This window comes from Abramis brama, assembly GCF_963993115.1.
Source record: "Abramis brama genome assembly, chromosome: 5".
NCBI lineage: Eukaryota > Metazoa > Chordata > Actinopteri > Cypriniformes > Leuciscidae > Abramis > Abramis brama.
This window is the reverse complement of record NC_139967.1, coordinates 32,969,566-32,993,042: the sequence shown is the minus strand read 5'-3', so window position 1 is coordinate 32,993,042 and position 23,477 is coordinate 32,969,566. Positions and strand designations below refer to the sequence as shown.

Genomic DNA, 23,477 nt, shown 5'->3' with positions numbered 1-23,477 from the left:
ATCTTAAGATTAGATACCAAAAAAAACAAACAAAAACAAATCTGACATTATTTATCACCAAATTTTGCAGTGAAACACACACACGCACGCGCACACACGCACACGCACACGCACACACACGCACGCACACACACACACAAAGATATTTAGAAAAATGTGCCGGTCGCTCTTTTCCAAACGATTCCAATGAATGGGAACTGAAGCTTTCAAGTTTAAAAAATGATGCAAAAATATCATAAAAAAATAGTCCACATTACTCTTTGCACTATATTCAAAAAGACGTCTGAAACCACCATATCTCATAAGCTTATATATTATAATATATGTTTAGAATTAAAATGATTTCACTGAAGCAGCAAAAGTCATATAGGTTTGGAACATGAAGGTGAGTAAATGATGACAGAATTGTAATTTTTGGGTGAACATTTCCACCTTTTATTCAATAAATAAGCTATAAAATACTTTAAGTATTTGAAAATCCAGCCTGTGAAGAACTCCATCAAAGTTAAATCAAGAGCAAGCCCCTTAAAATGTTCATTGAGAATTCAGGAAACATTTGACATTGAGGAAAAAAACCTAATAAACAAACAAACAAACAAACCATGAATCAATGACACAAAAGCCTGAAGTAAAGAGCTATTGGATTGCCCCATGAGAGCTGATGTAAGGGTTTTATATAGTGACAACAACAACAACCCCATTATGACAATGGCGTGGTCCATGCCTACTGCTTCTTCCTCTTTTCATTATTTATAATACGCAAAGCACAGCTGTTGCAATGACAACAAATATTACCCAACCTTTTGCGCTTGAAGCAGAATGAATATCACAAGGATTGCCGGAAGATAAGAGACAAATCCAGCTGCAATCTGAAAGAGCAGATTAATTTAAGGCTGCAAGAAATATTTCAATGAAAAAGTTTAAATGCATGTCTGTGCTGAAATCATTCACAGCCTGGCTCTTTAACAGCTGCATGTATTACGGTTTAAACCATGTATACAAAATGAATATGCCTGTGTTGGAATTTAAGAAAGTATTCCCATAAACGGTGTATAAAGACATTCAACAATACATTTTAGTCAATCACTTTTGAGAATATTTTGCGTGAGATACGAGAATGTCCAAAGGGTGTGATAGAAAGAGCAACGCAGAGATCTTGAGGGAGAAAAAAAGAGAGGTTGAGATATTGGAGCTTTGTCAAATATATGACAAAATGAGACACTTACCTCCCAGGCTCATCGATCTTCTATGGGTGAAGCAGGGCCAGTACAAGAGTAAAGAGGGACGTCAAGGTTGACGAGATAGGGGCCTTGCAGTCGATCCTAATAATCAGGGTCGGAGTTCAGGATCAGGACGCTGGGGATGGGGAAAAACGGCTCAGCTCCAGATCGGTGCAGAGTCAGACAGTGGCAAACATTTCACTGCAAATACAGAAACAGAGTAAAATTGTTAAATACAGATATTTATGTTTTTTTTTCTTCTTCGCTTTAGTCATAAATGTAACACATTTTCAGCATAAACCTCACAAAATTTCACTGTAGTTAAAATATGAACTTAATTAAAGATATATTCTCTGAAAAAAAGCCTCACCTTAAACAATTTAGCTTCTCAAATATATGTATATTAAATATTTGTTTACATATATTTTTACTAGACAAAATAAAATACAGATGCAGTTTAATTTTCATAAGAACTTTTATGCCCAGTTTCACAGACAAGGCTTAAGCCTAGTCCCAGACTAAAATTTATGTTTGAGCCGTTTTAACTGAAAGCAACTTGCACAGACATATCTTAAAGGGGTGGTATAATGCCCTTTTCACAAGATGTAATGAGTGTGTATGTGAAGTTTTAGCTCAAAATACCCCACAGATATTTTTATATAGCATGTTAAAATTGTCACCTTTTGAGGGTGAGGAAAAATGCACCGTTTTTGTGTCTGTCCCTTTAAATGCAAATGAGCTGCTGCTCAAGGCACAGAGGGCGGAGCTTCAACAGCTTGCTCTCACACAGACATGCATTGAAAATTTTAAAAAACGTTTAGCCTTTTATGTTCAAACCGGATTCAGACAAAGATGGAGAGACTCAAGAAGAAGTGACAACATGTAGAATGCAACAGGATATTTCTGAATGGTTAGTTGATGAATTTATGTAGATTATGTGTAGTTATCTTCTAGTCATTGATTAGCATATTCTATCATGATAATCTATAAATCATGTTCAGGGGGCGGGGTTTATGTCAATTCTAGGGTTGGTGATGTCACTAACCCTGGAGGAATGTCGTGTAGTCTCTACCAGCCGTTTGTTGTAGTCCTTAAAAAGCAATTTCTTTAAAAGCAAATATCTCCGTTTGCTTTGAACTTTGAGCGTTGTAATTTAGCAGATGTTGTTTATGCTCAAACAGCAAAATTACACACTAATTAAAGTTAGAAAAGGGAAATCATAATCAACCACCCCTTTAAAATATTTCAGTGCTACTGTTTTGTCTCAGGATGCACACCATTAATGTTTTTTTCTAAGGCACATCAAATATATATCTATAAAAAACTACTTAAAAGGTCCTAATTTAACTAATGCCTACTCCTGGCTTAAAGGGTTAGTTCACCCAAAAAAGAAAATGCTGTCAGTAATTACTCACCCTCATGTTGTTCCAACCCCGTAAGGCTTTTGTTCATCTTCGGAACACAAATTAAGATATTTTTGATGAAATCTGAGAGCTGGCTCACTCCTTCATAGGCTTCTATTGCATCTGCCGGCCCAGAAAAGTTAGTAAAAACATCGTTAAAATAATCCTGGTGACTACAGTGGCTCAACCTCAAGTTTATCAAGTGACGAAAATACTTTTAGTGCACAAAACCCCCAAAAATACTTTATTTAACTATTCATTTTCTTCTGTGTGGGCCTCTGAGTGAGCGCCACGACGCATGCGTGAGAACTGAGAAGATGACGCAGATGGGTCTCGATGTAGTGTTTAAAGTGTGCATGCGAGAATCGTGAGAAACCAACGAGAAAACGTAAAGTGCCTTACCAATGCTGCAAAATGAATGGCTTACCTTTCACACTTTCCCATCAAATGATCGTGAGCGTCATCATCTCAGTTCTCACGCATGTGTCGTGGCGCTCTTGTGAACTCACATCAGAGGCCCACACGGAAGAAAATGAATAGTTGAATAAAGTTGTTATTTTTGGGGGTTTTTGCGCACTAAAAGTATTCTCGTCACTTGATAAACTTAAGGTTGAGCCACTGTAGTCACTATTTTAACAATGTTTTTATTAACTTTTCTGGACTGGCAGATGCAATTACCTAGCAGCCTATGAAGGAGTGAGCCAGCTCTCAGATTTCATCAAAAATATCTTAATTTGTGTTCCGAAGATGAACGAAAGTCTTACGGGGTTGGAACAACATGAGTAATTACTGACAGAATTTTCATTTTTGGGTGAACTAACCCTTTAATCTAAGCCCTGTCTGTGAAACCAGGCCTCAAACAATTTTGCATCAGTCAGGATGAGAGAAAAAAGATGGTGTGTGATGCTTGCTGTCAGGATACTAGGGTGTTCTGGGTGGTTGCCAGGGAGTGGCTATATGGTTGGTGTCGAGTAATTTTTAATGTGCTGCTAGCATGTTTTGAGTGATTGCTAGGCAGTTATTTATTAACCCTTGTCAAAAGAGCCCAACCACAAGACCCTATATTTGGCTTGGGTCAGTCTATTGGATTTTATCATCTGCCTGGTGAAAGTCTGATCTTTCAGATTAGCAACACAATTCGAGCAATTATTCATGCCTGTTGCACAAACGGTGCAGGATTGTTGGGTTAGGAGTTTTAAAAACCTAAGCATTAGCAATTGATGCTTGCTTTAGCTCAACACTCAAAGCCCTAATATAGCAAAGCAAATTTGTACTGCAACTCCTCCTTAATTAATGATGCATAAGGTGGTCACAAAGTAAAACTGAAAAACATTTTAAATTCAGTATCAGCTGCGAATCTCGGTCATGAAAACTGCAAAGCTGAACGGTCGGGACGGATCTACATTTAAACCCACAGCCACACCAAACTGTCAAGGCAATTAAGAATACAGGAGGAATCCTTCAGACAGCTGTTTGACACAGTGTAAGATTCACTGACCCTAAATCTTGCTTTAGCTTATGGTACTTTAAGAATGGTCACCACATGATCGAAAAGATAAATAAGGGTATTAAAACTAGTTTTAATATGTGTATACATTTCATTTCAGATTTAAAAAAAGAAATTGCAGTAGTAACATAAGAAAGCAGTCACTTTGAAAGGTTGACCAATTTTTGTTTTACGATATTCATATTTTTTTCCAATCAAGTCTATCAATACATATACTCAATTAATGCCAATATATAATATAATATAATATAATATAATATAATATAATATAATATAATATAATATAATATAATATAATATAATATAATATAAAATGATTTATATGATATATAATATATGATATGATATAATATAACATAATATAATATATCATTAAAATATTAACATATTATAAAATGCTAATCCTATTATTATTTTCACTGTGGGGTCATGTAGGGGGTAAAACGGCATGGCTCGTGATTGTTTGAGCCTCGCAAGGAAGTCACTGAGGCCTTGAGGAGGCCACTTCACCCCAGGCTGCTTTAAGGGGTTTTGTCCCTGTAACAAGAGCACTGGAAGGCGCTTTGGATTAAAGCATCTCATAAATGACAACATGCTGGTTAAGTGAACACAATAAAACATGGCATATATTCTGACTAGAGTCAACTGACTATAAAGACAATGACTTTCAAAATTAAACCCACCCTGGGATATGTTCACTGGCGTAAAAATATGCATCCGGGCATATGCATCCTTCTCATGTTTCATACACACTCGCATATATATAGCCTTTCTGCTGCTGAATATTACACACATTCATCCAGCATATAGTCCTCCTTCTAGGCTACTGCCAGTATCTAGGCCACAAACTCCATCATATCTGTCCTGAGCTGACAGTGGCAGTTAAATTTGTGTTATATGAAAGCCTCTCCCAGGCCTTTTTCATTCACCAGTTAACAGCACTTCTTCTACCCCGGGGTGTGCGATTGCGTGCGTGCACGTATGTGTGTGCATGAATGATGGACGCGTTTATGCTCCCTTTCACTATCTGTTCATGTCCAGCACTGTGATTTTGGGAATTGTGCCCCATCACTTCACTCAGCCACCAGGCAGTCTCGTTTCCAGCCAGAACGAAAAAAAATAAATCCTAGAGATAATGACACATTCAGGATGGAAATTGTTTTCTTCTCATTTTATCTACTGAACAAGACAGAAGTAATTTAATGTATGACTAAAGGAGACTCCATCCCACATATATGCTCATGATAAAAAGCTACTGTCTTCATGTATAAATGCAACTATTTGTAATGAGCTGTGATTTAGAAGAGCTGATATTTTCGCTAGGAGCACTATCACCTCTCCGACTTGTGAACAGACTGTATTTCCATATTCTAATTGACTAGAAAGCATTTAATCTACAGGAGCATCATCAAGAAGGTTTTAGGTCAGCCACTTTGTAAAGAGAGACACTCTACATTCTCTACAATCAATTCAGTCTACTAATAAAGCATTACTGTATATAGGCTATATATAAATTCTTAGTTGAGTGATGTGCATGTTTATTTGCAGCCATAGTATGCTCTATGAATTTGTTTTGCATAACAATGTATTTAACTATATAGCAAAAGGTCTAAAAATATACCTTGTTCTGGACAAAACCACCCACTTAGACATGTAAAGTGACCAATCACAGTCAATTTTGATACCACAAGTGATACCACAATAATAGACAAGCTTAAAAAATATTTAAACAGAACAGAACAGAAAACACAAAGTAGTGAAAAGGGTGTATACAATCTGGGTCAGAATTTCTGCCCATCTATAAGTAATAAGCACGGACTATTTAACATACAAAATTCAGAACATTCTGCTCATGGATGTTTAGTTTACTTGTTTCTTTGTTTCCAGGCGGACTGATTAAAAAAAAAAAGAAGCCATGCATGCCCTTATTTCAGGAAGTGGGAAAAGTCAGCCAATCAGATTAGAGCAGATCAAGAAAGCACTTTCCAGTTCTTAGTGAAAATGCATCAGATGGTCAGTGAATGCACTGTGGGCGATCCGTGGGCACGTCGTCTCGGACTGAAAACATCTATGAATAGGTCTTGCAGTAGGCAGAGTGAGAAAGTCAGACCGTCAGACATCTTTTCTCTTGCTTGTTCAACCGAACCAAATGGAGAGGAGGAGCAAACACTATCTTTAACCCATATTCAACAATATCTAGAAAGGCCTTTGCCATTTCTCTTTTTTTTCTATCCCTACTCTTCCCAACAACACAAGCTGACAGAAATTGACACCTATATAATCTAAGGCTGCATACAGTCGGCATTATCTTGTTGGCTTTCTGAGGTTTAAAGCGACAGAGTAGCATTGCTGAACTCCAGATCAACCTGATTATGCCACTTTTGTGAGATTACATGCGATTAGCCACTAACATTACCATCAGATGATGTTAAAGAAATGTATAACATCTTTTATGTTCCACAGATGAAAGAAAGTCATACAGGTTTGAGGATGAGTAAATGATGACAAAGAATTTTCACTTTTGGCTGAACCATCTTTTAAGCATTCACAAAATACACCGAAAACACTCTTGCATATAAAAGATTGGTTTGAAAGATTTAACAATGATACTACAGAGTTTCAGAGCATTTCTCCTGCAAAACAGAGTGAGGGACATTTTTGGCATGATTTAAAAATTGTTGGAATAAAAATGGATAAAACAAGGGCAGGGACCCATGTGTCTCAGCTGAGCATGTGTTTGAAGAGAGAGAGAGAGAGAGAGAGAGAGAGAGAGAGAGAGAGAGAGAGAGAGAGAGAGAGAGAGACGTGGGTGGTCACATCGGTCTGTAATTACTCCCTCTGGAGCTCCAGGTGAAGAGAGATGACCTTTCCACAAGCTAAAAGCACAGCGCGCACAAATCACCTGACAACACGTGCAGGAGTCTGGGCTATCACGTGAACACACAACAATGAACAACAGATGACATCAAAATACTCAGCCTGTAGCACAATACATGCATGTTTCAGAAGAATTTACTGACAATTCAATGCTAAAATTAAATCAACGTCTCATGTCTTGTTTACACAAAGGTCAATTACATGATGCTGCTTTTGTTGTCCTATTAATGTATTAAAAAATGCATTAAACATTCAATTCATATATATGTTACCGGCAAAGTGTCCCGGTATTGTATAGAATGCCTAGGCAATGTATAGAATTCCTGATGTTTTTTGCAAAAAATACATTACCTAATTCTATACATTACCTAGGCATTCTATAGAATGCCGGATTACACACTTTGCCGGTAACATATACAATACATCATCTGTGATGAGCATGCTTTTAATTTATGTATTAAAATTCATGTTTTTTATTTTTATTTAAGTATATACTATGGGGCAGTTGAATGCTTGAATCGGATTGGTTGACGAACGTTCTAAGGTGTGCAATTATTTTCAGGGAAACGCACGGCTAAAGTAGTTCCAGGCATGTTTTGACCGCATTACAGTTCCATATCACTTCGCCTAATGATTTCAGTATTTTAAAAGTCCTTACAGACTACAAAAGCAAAAGAACCAAAACCCACGACACTGACCAAGCAAATAAATATAGTAAACAATTGGATAAAAACGACAAATTATGTCCATGTTTTTTGCTACAAAATTACATTTTATTACGTATGCAGAGCACCCCAGATAGCACAGGTATGCCTGTAAGGTGTCTGCTAAAGATCTGTTAATTTGGAAAGCATCTGCTGTGTAAAAACATCTGATAAATGTCGTAGAAAAGGCAGTTTTACATACATTCTAAATCTAAAACATCTTAAAGACATCTTCTAAATGTCTATATGACATCCAACAGGAAACGTCCTAGAGACGTATTGCAGAGGAGTAAACACTTAAAAAAAAAAAATCTTGCAGATGTAAAAACAGACATCAAATAGACATCTCCGAGATGTACTTGTGCTATCAGGGACATACTCTCTTTCTCCCGCTCTCTCTCGCACTCAAACGCACACACACACAGTACGCACGCACACTCGCATAGAAAAGTCTTGTCAGCGCTGCTCTGACGATTGTATGAGTAAAATAGTTTAACAACTTAAAAGCTACATAATTTTTTGACTAGCGAGGTAGATAAAGTTACAGCCGCAATTAGTAGAGATACTGCTCCCGAACCGCTTCGCGTCATGGCCGCATTATTACCAACTCGGGTGTGCATTATTTTTATATTCAACGGCCCGTCGTCAATTATTCCTTACTTAAAATAACATGAATACAAAGAGTACATTTGCCACATGTGTTTTAAACTATAGTCTTTTAAAAGATTTTTCCTTTTCATGGATTTTCCTGGAATGAAGCTATACACAACATGTTTGTTTGTTTTGTTTGAAGCAGTAGGGGTTATCGTCTCAGGGCTCCCGGCATTAATCTAGCTTACATTACGCTAGGCTAATCTCTGCCAGAGGCTGGTTTAACCACCGCACATCCCCAAAAATCTACTGAGCATGGTCTCTGAATCCCAGGCAGAGCAGCTCTCATGTGGAGGGAACTTCAAGTGCTCATGAATTAACACAGCAGGCTTTATACACAAACTGATACACACACCATAGCCGTAGCTCCACGCTCGACGCTGAGACAATGAATCGTGGATCGTGAGAACTTGGAGAGGCCGTGCAGCATCACAACAAAGAAAAGCCCCATCTTTTGTGTAATTCGTACAATCCAACACTGTTAATCTCAAGGCTTTGTAGGTCTTGGACAAAACATATACAACAATGTGCCTGTCAGCCGGCCTAAACTGAGATCAGTTTGCCAAACATCAGAGTAATTCTCTCATGAGATGTGAATGACAACCAGAAAATGTGCCAAATGTACAATCAAAGTGAACAGCAACTAGATCATTCACACAGCGCTTGCCACTGACTGCTCACTCCACATCAGCCATGAGCTGACAAAGAGACAGAGAAAGTGAAGCAGAGAAAGAGATTTTTTTTCCTTCTGGAATAATCCAGGACACCTGCCCTCCCACAGGGTTTATAGCTTTATATGTAATCTGCAGTGTGAATGCTGCACTGCTAATAATGCAGTGATATGACTGTCAGACAGCTTGATCATCGCTGCGATCTATCATTCGCATCCTTTCTTAGCAAAGTATGACACACTGATTAAAGCAGAAGACTTCAAATAAATTCAGAAGCTAATTAAACAGTTGAGTCAAAACACTGCAATAGAAAAACAAATTAGCAGTGCACATGAGAACAATATTGGTGTTATTATAAGCACTACAAGAGTAGGATTGAATATTTAGAATGCATGGAAGTTTAAGTAATTTCAACTTAAATTACATTAAACTGACTTAAAAAAAAAGAGTTGAATCTTGTATAACTTAGAAAAAAAGTTGCTTAACTTATTTTGATGAGTTAAAGCAATGTAAAACCATATGTTTTGCACTGTTTTTTTACAGTGCAAGAGTGGAGCAAGTTTTCACAAAGTCTGTTTCAGTAAATTACTTAAATGCTTGTTTTCTCACAGTGATTTTCCATGTTGGCTTCAAAGATGTAAATGAAAACAAAAAGGAACATATATCATCATATTTTCAGAATAGCTTTAAGGTGAACAAAAATGAATACAATGAAACCACAATAAGATGCATTCCAATAATATATCAAACTGGGGTGTAATGATACCCTTATGTCACGATTCGATACACATTACGATACCGAACTCACGATACACGATATTATTGCGATACTCCAAAACATATGGTGAAAGGTTAACAAAAAATGTACGGTTGATTAATGTAAATAGGTATACAGACCCTTTCCAAAATATTAGAATATCATGGAAAAGTGTATTTATTTCCATAATTCTATTCAGAACGTTAAACTTCCATAGATTATAGATTCAGGGCCCACAACTTAAATGATTTCAAGTATTTAGTTGTTTATTTGTACATAATTTGGGCTTCCAGCTCATAAAACCCACGAAAACAGGATTTCAAAAAATTAGAATATTACATGAAATCACACAGTAATTACACAGTGATGCCATGGTCATTGAACCAGGTTTTGGTTCTTTTGGCAGTGTGGGCAGGTGCAAATCCTGCTGGAAAATGAAGGAAGCATGAAGTGCTCTGAAAATGTCCTGGTAGACGGCTGCGTTGACCCTGGATTTAATAAAGCACAGTGGACCAAAGTCCTCTTTTCTGATGAGAGCAAATTTTGCATCTCATTTGGAATCCAAGGTCCCAGAGTCTGGAGGAAGAATGAAGAGACACACAGTCCAAGATGCTTGAAGTCCAGTGTGAAGTTTCCACAGTCTGTGTTGGTTTGGGGAGCCTATGTCATCGGCTGGTGTTGGTCCACTGTGCTGTCCACTCAACGCAGCCGTCTACCTGGACATTTCCAGAGCACTTCATGCTTCCTTCAGCAGACAAGCTTTATGGAGATGCTGACTTCATTTTCCAGCAGGATTTGCACCTGCCCACACTGCCAAAAGAATGTATGTGTGTGTAATTACTGTGTGATATTTCCATCATATTCAAATTTTTTGGAAAGGGTCTGTAAATGAATAGGCTTGGACTTGGTGCTGGTAACCCAATGCACAGGACAATGGTGACACCAGAATAAAAATATTCATGATTCTGAAGCTGAAAATACAGAATTATTTTAGACGAATATGCTTACACTCCGTCACTGACTATATATTTGAAAAAAATATAGGCCACTTTTTACTGGTAACATAATACATTTGACATTATCAGGACCCACAAATATTCCCCCATGTCATTAATATACATTATATTCAACATTAGTAGTTTAATGTAATACTGACACTAAAATCTTTATTTTTTCCTCACACAGAAATTTTCATTTTGGGTGAACTATACACAGCACAGATTGTCACTATCCACGACATACATTATTGCGTTTTTGTATTGCAAATATATTGTGACACAAATATTGTTGCACCCCTAATATAAACTATATAATGAGATGAACTAGATGAATAACCAACGATTATACATCTCACATGTGTTGTGGAAAATGTTTTCTTCTTCTTTAAATCAGCAAGTTCCCCTTATGACAACCTATTCAATAGAGTTAGACAACATGTCTTATTCGGGATCCCAAAATAAATGTGTTAAATGAAACAATCAATTTCAAAAATCTCTCCACCCTCGACCTGAGAAATCTTCTACTAGCCCCAATAGAACAAAATAATCCAACAAAATCAACATCACAACACCAGCTTTGCTGAGTTTATAGAGTAGATTGTGATATTAATGATTATTAATTGAGTCATTTAGAAAAGCCTATTATGCATGGTCAGTTAAAGTCTCTGTTGTCAGTTGTCCCTGCATTAATATTCTGTCAGATTTGCTTTCTCCAGCAACGCAGCTCAGAGGATTATGTCTATTAAAATGTATTCATACTAGAAACATGACCCAGTCCTTCCTTCCTGCAGATTCCTAAAAATTAATTACAACTTCTTAAAATTTTGCCAAGCCAAAAAAAACAAGTCTAGATTGTTAAACCAACCCGTAATTAAGCAGTTATGCAATTCTTTCTATTAATTTTTGCTGCAGTGCCATACAGAACATTCATTATAATTCTATGCAAGTAAATTTCAATCTAATTATGGCCAAACCTCTTTTACAACAGCCTCCATAAGTTAATGACTCCCTGATAAACAACAAAGGGACCAAACAAACCAATGCCAGATGGTGCAAAACAAGCGTAAATAATGTTTTGGCTTGATAAAAGAAACCTTTTATCTTTTGCAATTAAAGGAATCACAAGATGGCAAAACTGAAAACTTCCATCCAGGCCATTACCATTCGACAGTCCATAACAGACTAAGGACTGAATCTTCCTTACTCTAAAAGGGATAGTTCACCCAAAAATTTACTCAACCCTGTATGACTTTCGTATCTTCCTTGGAAAATAAAAATATATATATTTTGAAAAATGTCTAAAAAGTGTTTCTCCTGTCCTGGATTATGGGGTGGGGTCTAAATCTTTCAAGCTTTAAATAGGGAACAAATAGCATGAAATTAATCAACTTGACAGCTATATTAGTTTTCTGATGCGACAATCACCATGAACAGATTGAAATTTAAGTTTTTAATTACTTGCTAATTGAGTAATTGGTCAACACACACACATTCACAGAATAAAGTTTTTTTTTTAAGAACCGATTCCAATATAGAGTATTGTATCCAAATGCAGAATAGATTTTTATTTAATGTTTTACCTCTGTTTTTTTAATTAAATTCATCTTCCTATCACTACAATAAAAATGTTTTCTATTTTTATAACAACAGCAGGAGCAGAAGCAACATTAACAATAAATTGAGTGTTTTCCAATGACGAGGGAGTCTATCAAATTAGCATAAATGCAATCATTGCTTTTAAACTAGTTTTGAAAGGTTTAGGTATTTATATTAGCTAAAGACTAATCTTTTTGATTAAGGAAAAAATCTCAAATATCGCTAAAACCAATTATCATTTGATCTCTATAGTATAGACTACATAAAATATGGCACAAACCTTAAACGTCAACTCACGTCAAACCTCATTGGTTCTCGCAAACACATTTTTGGTTTAACATTTAACATTTCTTCAGTTGCAAAGGTTGCATCTTGCTTCACGACAGCCTGCCCAATGCTCTGCCCTTCCCATGCATTTTATAGTCTCAGCTAACCTACTTTTACACTGACATTTAAATCACATCAAAGCATTTAATTAGTTGTAACGTTGCTGCTGTGCTCCTATAAATCAGTAAATCACTTTCAAAGCTGTCATGTAAATGAATAGCCGCCATTAAGTTCCATTCAGTGGCGGTATGAATATGACTATAGATAATATTAATAAAAGGTGTGTGAAAACATCCGCTGTGTTGACACAAGGACATGACCTCCGGTAATATAAGTGTGAATGCTTACAGGGTTTGAATGAACAAAACTATGATAAACGGCTTTGATCAAAAAAATCTTTGGAAATGAATGGATAAAATATTCGATCCGCCTTATGATCTTCATCATAACCACAGTCATCATTCCGTCCTCATTCAGACCGCACTTTTTTTAAACTATTTGAACACTACCTTTGGAACAGAGTTCCTCTGTGTTGGCCCTGAGAATACTGATGCAAAATCTTTTAAATAAAAACTGAAAGCTGTTTAATCATTTTCTCTGAACGTAGTGACAGACTTTTGCTGACTTGAAAGACCACACAAGACAAATAATACATGAGGAAAACTGGCCCAAGGCCGCATCGGACTCAGAGTATTTGCAAAGTGCAGCTGCTTCACTTTCAAGATTTCATATGAGGCCACCAAACAAAACTCAACACGCGGCTTAAAAATTAATACAATCCCAAACCCTGCGCCGGATACTCCCAGGAGAGTCTCAGGCAGCTCATTAAATATTCTGTTTAAAAACAGGTAAGAGAATTTCCTTTATTTAACCTCACTGCACAAAATGTGCTAATTGTTAATAAATAAATATGTGAATGACTTATTATGTATATATATATATATATATATATATATATATATATATATATATATATATTATATATTATATATTATATATATATATATATATATATATATATATATATATATATATATATATATATAAAATGTATATATATATATGTATATATATATATATATATATATATATATATATATATATATATATATATATATATATATATGTATATATATATAGAGATATATATATATATTTGTGTATAAAAATCCAAGAATGTCAATGGAAATAAAAAAAATATACCTTGTAATCCCATAAGCTTCAAGTCTGTATAAAACTTAACAGTACAAACGGTTTAAATTAAATATCCCATTTTGGAGTATGGCTTTTTGTCCATACTGTAGTTTTTGGTAAAAAAACAACAAAAAACACATACTTTTAGCAAATGCAAACATTTACAATTTACAGTGTCTCTTCTATATAGTGGTTCAGTGACGTCAGAACCCGGAAGTCTAATTAGCCGCTGGTTCCTTCGAGATTTTACTATGGGTTTTTTATTTATTTTTATGTGTAAAATAAAGCCTGTGGTAAACATAACTTGGGGTGAGTGTGTGCGGTGTGTACATTAATTGTAGAGCAAAACGTCAAAGTATAGTCAAGTTATGTTTACCACAGACTTTTTACTCATAAATTGAAAAATAAAACCCATTGGAAAATCTCGGAACCAGCGACGAATTAGACTTCCGGGTTCTGACGTCATCCCTGCACCACTCTATTTGACCAAATATTTAAATCATCTCATACTCACTGGCAAAATAGTACAGAAACGGCTTTGTTGAAAGTTTTAAATGATATCTTGCTTGCGATTGATTCTGGTAGCTCAGTGGTTTTAGTTTTGTTAGATATTAGTGCAGCGTTTGATACCATTGATCACAATGTTCTAGTCTCCCGCCTAGAAAAGACAGTGGGAATTCGGGGTATGGCACTCAATTGGTTCAAATCATTCCTTTCTAACAAGGTCGTTTTCAGTTAATTTTGGTCAACAACATTCAAAAGTGGCCCCATTGTCTAGTGGGGTTCCACAAGGATCCATTCTTGGTCCAATTTTGTTTTCATTATATATGTTACCTCTAGGTTCCATTTTTCACAAGCATGGAGTATCCTTTCATTGTTACGCAGATGACACTCAGGTGTATCTACCGCTGTGGAAACAGGACAAAAATTATTTTGAGTCACTACTGAGATGTTTACAAGAAGTTAAATCTTGGATGTCCGAAAATTTTCTGCATCTGAAAGAACGTAAAACTGAAATAATCTGGTTCGGGGCCCCTGACACTAAAAGTTAGCTCCTTTTTGTAAATCTGTAGTGAAAAACCTTGGCGTCCAATTTGATAGTTCTTTGAAGTTTGACAAACAGATTAATTCTGTGGTGAAATCTTGTTTTTTCCATTTAAGATCAATAGCAAAGGTTAAACCGTTTTTGTCCTCCAGTGATTTTGAAAGGATTATTCATGCTTTTATTTCTGTACGACTAGATTATTGTAACTCGCTATATGTAGGTGTCAGCCAAGCACTTCTGAATCGTCTTCAATTGGTTATAAATGCGTCTGCTAGACTTTTAACAGGGACTCGCAAAAAGCAGCATGAAACACCGATTTTAGCCTCACTTAAATGGTTGCCTGTGGAGTTCAGAATTGATTATAAATTATTGATATTTGTGTACAAAGCCTTGCATAATTTGGCCCCATCATACCTTGCGCATCTTCTTCATATACACAAACCTTCTAGGTCTCTCAGATCAGCAAATCAGATGATCCTAGACATTCCAAGGACTAGATTAAAATTGAGTGGTGATCGGGCATTTGCTGTGGCAGCTCCAAACCGCTGGAATAACCTGCCTCTACATCTCAGACTGGCTCCTTCCTTAGGTTATTTTAAACGAAATCTGAAACTGCATCTGCTAGAATTAGCGTTTGGTTCAGTAGGTTAACTAGTAAGAGGCTCTTTTCAGATGTTTGTTAGTCATTGTTTTGTCTGAAAAAGAAACATTTTTTTATGTAATTTTATTGCGTGACTGTACAGCACATTGGTCAACATCACGTTGTTTTAATTGTGCTTTATAAATAAAGTAAATGAATGAAAAAATGAATGAATGAAAATGCCATCCAACAAAGACCTCTCTATAATGTGAATATCCTATTCAAAAATAACACCTTGCAACGGCAATTAGCAAATATGCTTAATATCCTAAATAAACCATAAACATATTTTTCTATATGTCCTGCCCCAACTTCCTTTTTCAATAGGAAATACATTTTTTGTGAAGTACATATGTGACCCTGGATCACAAAAGTTATAAGTCGCACGGGTATATTTGTGGCAATAGCCAACAATACATTGTATGGGTCAAAATTATCGATTTTTCTTTTATGCCAAAAATCATCAGGATATTAAATAAAGATCATGTTCCATGAAGACGTTTTGTAAATTTTCCAACATTTATTTTTGTGAGTGAATGCAGCACAATCGCGAACATAAATGGACAATTTTAAAGGCGATTTTCTCAATGCTTCGATTTTTTTGCACCCTCAGATTCCAGATTTTCATATCCTACCAAACCATACATCAATGGAAAGCTTATTTATTCAGCTTTCGGATGATGTATAAATCTCAGTTTAAAAAAAAATACCCATGTGACTGGTTTTGTGGTCCAGGGTCACATATAACATACAGGAAAACCCCCTAAGGGAGCCGACTAGAAAGAGCGTGATGTCCATACAGAGAGAGCATTAAGTGTAAACCCATAATACTGCAGGTCAAAGAGCCCTTCTGGGAGGGACATTTCCCATTTCAGCTTCTCCACTCATTTGCCTAGAAAGACCTACAACCGGGACCGGAGGCTTCACTCCGCTCACAAACAAGAGCTTATTTTAAACATGGGCAGCAACAGCCAGAAAAATACTAGAAAAAAAACACAAAAAAAACACTGGGTGCCTATAGGGAAATTCAGTTTAGGATCACCTTTGATCTCTTCTCTCAGTGTGCGGTGACAAGTATCCATGTTTGCTATAGCAAATAACCTCTAAAATGTCTGTCTTCTAAAAACAGTCACCGTGATCTTGCTGCTAGACATCTTACTGCACGATAGCACTGCAGATAAGCACTGATGACAGAAAAACATGACATCTCAACCAAGTACATTCCTTCTTAGTCTGGTCAAAACTGTCTCTAATACTGATAGTTTGAAGTTGAGACATTAACCACACCCTTCCTTCGATTATGGCTAAATAAAAACATGCATGCTGCGCTTCTCCCATTTTGACGGTGCTGCTGAATCAATGTGTGCAAAGCTAGGCCGACAACTGACACAAAACAGCTGCATGTTATTCCTCTAGATCCAAAGAAGTACATAAAAAAGCATCTTTAATAATAATATATCTGGAGAAATACATATTTTTGTGCATCCTATTCTTTTAATTATTCTTCAAGTGCTAAAGCACAGTCTGTGCTTGCACTGTCTTTAGCTGAGATGAACGATCATTGCACATCCATTTAACCATTTTCTAGATCAATTAATTGATTCAAGTTTGGCCGTGTCGTTAAGTGAAACTCTAATTCTGCATACAGAACGGTTTGCTGTGAATGTGTTTAAAATCTAAATCTATACACATAATCAGTACCTAGGCTACCTAATAATCTATAACCATGAAATTGTAATGTGCAAATCTGTAAATAATCTATATTGCAAATAACCTCTACATGAAGTATTTGCTTTGAATCAGATTTACAAGTGTAACAGATCAGTCCTTGACACACTGAGGGACTATTCACATTACTGTATGCTCGTTCTTCTAGATCTGAGAACTGAGCCAGGTTTCTCCCAAGCTGTTTTTTCTCCAATACTGTCACACCTAATGGACTTTTGGTTCTTTGTCACTGTCGTCTTTGGCTTGCTCAGTTGAGGCTTAAAAGACAATTAATATTCAGAGAATGTTATTGATCTGACACTATCAGATGAGAAAGCAAAAACTAAACTGAATTGAGCTGGAAAATGACAATGATGTATTCTGTACGGCTGCTTTTTAAGTGTTTTCATAACTGATGAACTTTGCAACATTGCCACTGTTATTGAACTGAAGTGATTGAACACTGAATCTGAATAGTGACAGTACTGCTCTCTGTAGAGATGCTTTGTTGTTTCTAAATGAAACGTGCTTGATAATAGATGATTTTTTGCAAACATTGACACTGAAATGGAATTGAAACAACACTGAAATAAATTGAGCCGAATATTGACACTATTGTCTTCGGTTGCTCTACAACTGAAATTTATGTTGTTTCATAACTGATTCGTTTTGCAACATTAACACTGTTATTTTACGATCTGTTTATGACCGTGACTCTGCTTTCAAAATCTGTATTGTATAAAGCACTATATAAATAAATGATCAGTACATGAGCTATTTTTAGAGCAGGAACAATTCTGTAGACACCCGGTAGCTGTGACAGGAATTCAAAATATTTGTAATAAGTAAGATACAACAGGGCTAAAGGCTCACCGGGGTAAAAGGTGCCTTTGATTTTATTTTCCTCTAAACCACAGATGGCACAAAAACTTTCCAAAACATCCGCTTTTCAAGATGCACGTGGAAATTTGGCTGATCCTTGACATGATCAGCAGTGCAAAGTGTATTGTGCAAATTTGATCTAATATTTGATGTTTTTTACCATGTTGTAGATTTAAGAAGCAAATGAGATTTGCTAAAATTATTATTATTATTGAATATATTTTGAACGATTTTCAGTTTTGCTCAAGGAAATTGCAACGGTTTTTCAATAACGGAAGAATATGCAAAAATATGGTATTTGGGGTAAAAGGCGCATGTCGGGGCCAAAGGCACAATAATTAACATGATAATAAACAGCCGGCTGACTTTTCCATTTGTCGACCTGACATGGTTAGATTCAGATGGTAAATATCACATATAAAGTTGGGTGTCCACCTTAGAGATAATCACCATATTTATAAGGGAACCATCATATTTAATAATATATTAATCAAATCATATAATAAAATATAATTTATTGTTACTACTGTAAATCTATATTAAATTATTATGGGATCTCATTCAATGCTTTCAGAATCTTTACTTTTTTTTAAAAAATATATATTTTTGTTTCTGTATTTTTTAAAATGAACATTTTTATGACAGTATATTTACTGAACAAAAATGAATTCATTTATTTATCAAAATAAGCAAAAAATAGTACAAACTTTGCTAAATTACAATTATTAACTTAGACATTATTCAAAACATTATTTTACCTAAAGTATTTCGTATTTGTATAAATAATGTGTATTTTGTATTTGGAGAGCCTTTTACCACGTGTGGGGGGTAAAACGCCCACCTTGTCACCTCATACATCTATAAGATTTTTAAACAAAACAAACCACTTTTTATGATTTATTTTCACACAAAATCTGTTGCTCCATCAATGTTCAATAAAAACATATAGGCCTATTTGTTTTTCAGCAATCATACAACATGGGATAAGTGAAAAGCACATTTTTCATAAGGTTTATATTTACATAAGGTTCTTGGATGAAATTTGGAGTATCGTGGTACTTGTCCAAAAATATGGCAGTACCACAGTACTTTGATATAACGTGATATTTATGATACTTAAAGGTACTTGAAAAAAAAACATGATAGCAACACACCATGTACAAAGAAACACTCATATTAGTACTTTTTGTGCAAGTGTAAATACCCCAGGAGAGCAGTGCTCAGCCAATTTTAATGTCCAGAATATAATCACACAGATAATCCATGTTATATCACACAACAATAGCCATTTTTTTCACCTAACCAAGATGGTTTACAGCTGAGAAAAACACAGATGTCAGATCCTATGGTGTTATTGCTGTTATTTGCTCAGTCATGGCTTGATGCGTGAGAGGGCTTTAGGAGTCTTCCGAGAACACTCCCATATCCACAGCTCCTCAAAAACGAAGCGTTTACACACATTCCCCTTTGTCACTGAGCAACACTTATTGACTTTATGCACAATTCGCTATTATATGTTTGCAAAGGGCGGGTCGTTACAGTTACCTACTCCATGCTCACTGACGTCCTTAAAAGCAGCGTACTAAAAAAAAAAAAAAAAAAGAAAAGAAAAAAAAAGCAGCGTACTGCGACATAAACCACGACAGTTTTTTTTTCATTAAAGGCATTAAAAGTAAACTAATCTGTCACAACTCATAAGACTCAAGCATTTTAAAAGTTTGATTAAAAAAATACTCCCTACCAATCAAAACATCAATGCAATGCGTAAACTACGCGTTTTCGCATCCCTACCTGCATAGACAGCAGCAGCATCAGCATCACTCGGAGAGAGTAAAGGTGTGTTATTGCGGATGGATGGAGATGGTTAGTAGCCTATTGGATGGATGTGGCACATAACGTTAACTTGAATATGTGCAGCGACGACTAACGGGGTGTTTTCTTTATCAAGCCTGTGCAAGCCCTGTCCTTGTCATTTCGCCTTCTTCTCAGTCAGTTTTCACGCGAGTGTTTGGCTCTCCCACCTGCACAGCATCCGACGCCGCGCAGTGAGTCTGCATCTAGGGCATGTATTTGGCAGGAAAGCAGGTTGGAAATGCCTACAGCGCAAGCGTATTCCGAGGACGCCATTCAACAGCAGAGCACTATTTTGCAAAAACGCTGAACCTCTGTGGACCACAGAGATAGAAGGGAGTGCGTTTACAATCACAGCGATACACACACACAGAGAGAGAGAGATACTATAGTGAGTCATCAGTTGTGGCACTTTAACGTCTGTAACGGAGATTACGTTAAATCTGTGTCCGGCAGTGAGGCTGATTCATTTTCACACTCCTCCTACACAAACACTCTCAATTAGTGGTGTGCCGTTCGTAAACGGGGGGTTTAAATCTATTAAAGACACCATGAAATCAAAACGCACAATTCCTATTTTTTAATGGAATTTCCAGTATTGTAATTCATGTGCCATCGAAATCACAATAACGTCCACTGTCTCTTGTAACTATATCTCTTATGTTTTATAGTTATATAAAACATATATCTATATCTCTTATATATCTATATCTCTTGTCTCTTCTCTGATGACGTGTTTACTGGCGCGAGGACGGGACAATAAGTTTTCCGAGTGTGCCGCACAAGTCCTGAAAAGTGAAGCCAAAGCATTTCGATCGCCCCTTGGTGGCTGGCTCCAGTAAACCCCGCCCTCTCCGAGCACCAGAATCACTACTGCGCAGACTCGGGCTCCGAATGACGTAATCGGCAATGACTGTTACCTTTTTTTTTTTTTGTCTATCATGTGTATTTTATTCTGTGGCGGAAACAAGCTTCCATAAATTTCCGATGGATCTTACATTTTTTCTTGTTTGAGAGGTCGTTTCACTCTAATATGTAAGTCACAATAAAGAGAGAAAAAAAATGACAACTCAAAACTTCAGTTTCACGCCAACTTTAAGTGAATTCACTGATTAATAGGCTGAATTCGGAATAGCATACTAATTCTGCACTATTTGTTACATTCTTTTGAAGCACGTGACTGCGCTACTAAATGAACTCGCACTGAATGAGTTTGAGTACAAACGAGTCACTTTCATGAAAGAGCTTCCGCTGGCTGGCTAAACGAGAGTTGACATCCCAACAATCACTGAATATTCCCCAAACGATAGCACATGGTTCCCATTTGGTTATTTATGGGAACCAAAAATAGGTTGGTTCTATTTTGTAGCAAAAGTTTCAGATTCCATTTTAGTCTTGAAATGAATCGAAATGTTTAAACGAATGAGTGAATGATTAGTGATTCACTAATAGCACGCTCACTTGTTGCCACCTAGTGGTGTAATGATAACTTCTTCAATACAGGATTCGAGTCACCGGGATGAATCAAAACGAACAGCACTCTGTCATAAGCGCATCGATGACCACAAGCACATTATTTATTTGCACAGGTTATTTGCACGGCAATACCGATTTCGTATTGAAAAACTATACAGAACTTCACAGTTTATGCCCTCGCATTTCTTTTCGGATTGTAGATTTGGTAACTGGGTGTAATGCAGTGCTTTCCCTCAATGAAACATCCTCCCTAGTGTAAACAAACACTGTTCAACCTGTCATCAGCAGGGAAAGCGACATCACAACAGCCACTGAACCTCATTGAAGTACAATGATTTTTTTAATTGCATGGTTCCTGTTTTACTTAATAAAACACACAAAGCTTCCGCGACAAACAATGATTAATTTATAGCGCGAAAAATGATTCTCTCTCACCTGTGCGTTGACTGTGGTTTCCAGCGATCTCACGGTCCCGTTATGCGTCTCTGGATCCACCATCTTCATCGCCTGCCTGCCTGCCTTTCACTCAGTCTGTGGGCAAGCCCGACTCCTCCCATCAGAGACCTGCTAATCAAACACTGCCTAATTTATCAATGAACGAGCTGCAAAACATCAGGGCAAGAGGTACGTGTGCATGTAATGCTGCAGTCTTTAGAGCTCATAGTTAGAAAACTTAAAGAACCAAATCGGTATGAAAGCCCCTTCAATGGGATGAAATGAAACGAGTACACTGGTTACAAAATGCCTGTCCAGCCCTCCCACTCAAGACAGCTATAACAGAGAATAAAAACAGGAAGCAACATTAATATAGTATTTAATATTTAGCCAAATACAGTTTTTTTTTTTTTTTTTTACTTCTCATTGGTGTCAATTGAAATACAATATACCGTTCAAAAGTTTGAGGTCAGTAGCCAATGATTTATTTTATTTTTCGTAAAAGTGAAAAAAAGAAAAAAGTATTTGGTATAAACATTGCAGAGTTTTTTCTTTTCATCAAAAGCAGCACAACTGTTATTAACATTGATATTAATAAGAAATGTTTCCAACAAATCAGCATATTTTAATGATTTCTGAAGGATCGTGTGACACGTTTACCATCACAGGAATAAATTACATTCAATACATTCAAATAGAAAACAGTTCTTTTAAATGGTAATACTATTGCACAGTATTATCCTACTGTTTTTACTTTATTCTGATTAATTAAATGCCTTGGCAAGCATAAGTCTTCTTTCAAAAACATTTTTTTTTTAAAAACATACCGACCCCAAACTTTTTGTATGTCCTAGAAGGTATTTGTTTAGACCCCATGACAGGTTCCCCATTTATTTCCAAAATCCCCCGTGTAGTCGACTAAACACATGAAATGATTTAAAAAAATAACTTAACAAAATGGTCATGAATTCAAAATAATAGGAAATAAAAATGTTTGATGGACCTTTTCAGAGTAGCTTTATTTAATGTGGTAGGCAACTGACAAAACAACTCAACACGTTCAATACATTTTTTAATACAAATAAATATAAAATACATAATGGATGAGATGCAAGAAATGTTGGTTATCGTGGCTGTAAAAACCTACAGTACCTTATCAGACAACACACAAAGAAAATACAAAACCTTAGGCTACATTTTTTCTTTCTAAAGCTAATTGAACTCTGTGATGCTTCTGCATAGATGTACCAGTAATTTAAGATCTTGGTTTATGCAAATGATATTGTACAACAATGGAAATTGATATAACACAACTGGAAATGCTATGTGCGTCCTCAATGTAATCCACATTAATGTACACATCTTTAAAACCTCTAAGGTTACTTAGGACCATTTCTGAAACTGCCTAGGAACAGATACATGTCAGGTGGGAAGTCCTGAACAGAAAAAGACATAAATATTATTATCAACAATATAATTGGTAAGACTGTCCATTAAGGGTTTAAGATAGTAGGCAATACATTCGAAAATCACTAA

At 36.1% G+C, this 23,477-nt stretch overlaps 2 protein-coding genes across 3 annotated transcripts in view; both read right to left on the bottom strand.

Moving 5' to 3' along the window:
• The window catches only part of apba1a (amyloid beta (A4) precursor protein-binding, family A, member 1a), a 34,848-nt gene extending 33,482 nt beyond the window's left edge, over positions 1 to 1,366 (bottom strand). For both annotated transcript variants that reach the window (XM_084115400.1, XM_084115401.1), the window contains exon 1: positions 1,227 to 1,366. The gene's annotated coding sequence lies outside the window, so the exon portion shown is untranslated. The remainder of the gene's footprint in view (positions 1 to 1,226) is intronic.
• Positions 1,283 to 23,477, bottom strand: part of ptar1 (protein prenyltransferase alpha subunit repeat containing 1) — a 36,831-nt gene continuing 14,636 nt past the window's right edge. Inside the window, exons 7-8 of the transcript XR_014606338.1 lie at positions 21,942 to 22,070; positions 1,283 to 1,421 (exon numbers count right to left, since the gene is read on the bottom strand). The gene's annotated coding sequence lies outside the window, so the exon portion shown is untranslated. The remainder of the gene's footprint in view (positions 1,422 to 21,941; positions 22,071 to 23,477) is intronic.